The following is a 3,960-nucleotide window of genomic DNA, read 5'->3' on the forward strand; positions in this document are numbered from 1 at the left end:
CTATTATTGATTAAAATATAGTACTATTATTGATTAAAATATAGTACCATTATTGATTAAAATATAGTACTATTATTGATTAAAATATAGTATATCAGATTTGTCCCCTGCGGCGTAACAAACTCGGCCACCCCCACCCCTCCGAATTACACTGCGCCGCAGTCGTAAAAAGAAAAGGACACTTTACGATGACACGTGAATACTTCAGCCTCGGGCACCACCGGCCTCTCTCGCCGTTCCCCACCGAAAACCGTGGGCCATCGAGCACAGAGTCGTTACCAATTGTTCCTCCGGACTTCAACGACTGTTCGAAAAGTCGCGCGCGCACCGCAGCGATATCGACTTCCGGCGAAAACCGGGAATTCGAGCACCATCGAGCACCGGCGAGCATCGACGTTCCCCTACCTTCGCGCTGTTCGTCTTCCACCGCCACTCGTCCCACACCTCGTCTTTCTCCCCTTTATTTGTTTATTTATTTATACGGTACTTATCGGGCGTAGCCCTTTATGCACACAAAGTCATAAACATACAACAGTGAGTGGGGGAAACGGACGAGGTAGATGGAGAAAGGAGTGGTGTAAGTGGGAAGAAGAAAAATAGAAAAGAGGCTTGACATAACCTATCTTAGGTGGATGTTAACAGTTTTATCGTGTCCGCTTTGACATAACTTATGTGAGGTACTTGTGGGGTTGTAATGGAAGAAGCAATATTTATTGATTTAAATTGGCGAAGATTATTTTTATAATTTTTATTAACAATGTGGACTTTGATGAGGTATAGGAGGACTTTTCGATGAAGTATCTTCTCATCATTTCAATGAAGGAGTCTGCAATATGGTTTCACTCTGGCAAATTAGATTATGGAATGCAGAGATAGGCAATTCAGTGAATGTGGAGAAGGTTAATTTAATAAAAAAACAAATTGTTAATAGTAGGGATTTTTTAGATTCTCATGTAGGCACGCCTGCCACTATTAACAGTGCCCACGTGTTTGTCTGGTGTCTCCCTCGTGAGTGTCTAGTAAATTCTTATAATTAGCATACAACTGTAAGAATATAGTATGGGTGAGAGTGTATGGTATGTAAGAAGAGTGTGCGGTTGTATGAATATATAATAATAAGATGAACATGAATGCATGATTGTGTGAGAGAAACAAACGAATGATTCGGATCATCGATCGGGCAAGCGGAACGTGGAGGCACTTCTTAAGAAGGTGAACATGAATGCATGGTTGTGTGTGTGTGAAACAAACAAATGACTGGGATCGTCGATCGGGCGAGCGAGAGCGGAACGTGGCGGCACTTCTCTGGCGACGCCACGTGAGGACAGAAGTCGTTTTTGTATATTTCGTTATCTAATAAAAGTTCCTTACACAACCATCGAACACAAAACATTACTAGACCCTCTATTGGATACTTTTAGCACTAAAGTGGCCACGTGAAGATCCAGTGTTACTTTGTGTTTGATGGTTGTGATCCAGTGTTACTTTGTGTTTGATGGTTGTGATTCAGTGTTACTTTGTGTTTGATGGTTGTGATCCAGTGATAGGAATTTATTAAACATCCACTACTCACTTTGTCAAATTAGCTTATAGAATGTAAAGATGGACAAAGATAAGATTATGGTCAATTCAATAAATGTGGAGGAGGTTAGTTCAATAAAAAATAAATTATCAATAGTAGGGATCTACTAAATCTCCAATTGGTACACCTGACATTATTAAGAGTGTCCACGTGGTTGTCTAGTGCCTTCTAATGGGTTCCTAGTAAATTCCTACCATTGGCACACAACCATCGAACACAAAACATCACTAGACCCTCTAGTTGATGCTTTTAGCATTAAAGTGCCCACGTGGGAGTCTAGTGTCACCTTGTGTTCTATGGTTATATTCCAATAATGGGAATCTATTAAATACCCACGAGGGCGCTGTAGTCACAAGCCCAAGACATTTTCCGCCCACGTGACTACTCCTAACCTAAATAAGGCTATGTTAAAGACTCAACCTTGGTACACAATTTATGGGCTGGACCAAGCACTCCGAATTTCATCGTGTAAGAGAAACGCAATTCCGCGAAAGAGAAACATATATATATATACGTGAACGGCGAAGCGTTGGGAAAAAATGCTGCCGCTGGAAACTGTCTCTGATGCCAATAAACTCCGGGAACTCGAAACTTCCGCGGACGAAGTTTCGGCCGTCGCGGACCAAGGATTTACTGTGCCGACGTTGTTGCCACGCAGTACTTCCCCCCTTCTATCCAAGAAACGGCAGCCGCGCAACGGCCCCACTTCGTCAAATTTTCCAACGGGTTCCGCAAGGAGAACCTCTTAGCGATCCGACGAATTGGGTGTAGCCGAATCGACCGAACGAGAGGGAACCCTGCCCGAAATATTTCTCGCCGCCCCCGTTCTCGACCGATTTTCCTCGGGATTTTATACAGTCGCCGTGTATAGCTGGGACTACGGAATGAAAGCGGGGCACAACTTTTTTGGGAACGTGCAAAGAAATTTTTATATTCCTCGGGACACGGCGCAAGGGTGTTGTGGGGTAGGAACTTCATTCACCGATCACAGTTTTCTTCAAATCGGATTAGGCTCTTCGGACTTTTGCAGTTCGACGATGTGCTATAGTGTATGTAGAGATTCTGTCGGTTGAGAAGTACCGTCCGTTGCTGGAAAGATGGCATAGAGAACCGCGAATAAAATTCAGTGTATTTTAGTATGAATATAGCGACAAGAATTACTTGGGGGAACACAGTGTCGCCAATTCGTGAATGACATGTCTCACAACGTGATAAAGAAGTATTTAAGAGGTCGATAAAATATTAGGGTCCAGGATTATGAGGCATCAAGAACTCTTCCTCCGGGTGCTAAGTAGTTACTGTTCGTCTCTCAGAAGATGGCACAGAGAAACTGTCTTTCCTTTTTGTCAGAAGAATTTCAAATAGTCTCATTACACTCTGTAATTTTTAAAAGATTCTAGAATAATTATCAAGTCTCTATAATTTTTTCTACAGGTCTAGGATGTGCTCCTACAACTCTAGCATTTTATAGAGGCTCTAGAATCTCGTCTGTGAACACTACTATTTTTTAGCAATACTTCTCGAGGCTCTAAAATATTCTCCTTATACTCAGGAATTTCTTTAATATTCTAGAATAATTATCAAGCCTCTAGAATTTTTCGTAGGGCTCTAAAATATTCTCCTGCAACTCTAGAATTTTCTATAGACTCTAGAATCTCATCTGTGAACATGTAATTCAACTATTACTAATCAACTTAACGTGTTACTTACAATAATTTCCTATCAATTTCAAATATTATACACTTATTTAAATGACAAGTGTTTACTTAAAATATACAACAATAAATTAATTTATTAAAACTCCACAGTTCCACCGAACAAATCCTGAACTCATCGCGAACGAATCTCAATCCCTCACGTCTCGTACAAAAAGCCACGAACAGTATAATTTAATTACACCTCAAGGAGTAATAAAAACAGTATATTGTTTATGTTTTTCATCCGTAACTCTTGAAAAATTTTTCACGAATCGCCCAGTCCTCGAAAAAATATTCCAAGCCCTCGAAGCAGTCCTCGTCCACAAAGAATCAACCCTTGTCCACGGTTCCTTCTTATGCTACGTCCTTCTCTCCCCCCCCCCCTCTCTCTCTTTCGAATTCCACACGAGTGGCACTAGTTACCTTGACACAACTTATTCGAGTGCCCAATTCTACCTGGAGTGTTTCACCGGCGACAGAAGTATTCCTCGATCTCGTTACAATTATTTCCGGTAATCGATGTCTGACTATGGACGCGCTGAAACCCCTTCGCCACCACACCTCTTGGCGATGTAACGCCGGGGAGAGAGTCCCGTTGAACACAGCCGCATATGGCACTCGGTGCACGTGTTCCGGGCGAGTGTTATGCAACGGGGTGGGAGGTAAACGAATCTTCCTGGA

Source organism: Augochlora pura, chromosome 11 (assembly GCF_028453695.1).
Source record: "Augochlora pura isolate Apur16 chromosome 11, APUR_v2.2.1, whole genome shotgun sequence".
NCBI classification, from domain to species: Eukaryota; Metazoa; Arthropoda; class Insecta; order Hymenoptera; family Halictidae; genus Augochlora; species Augochlora pura.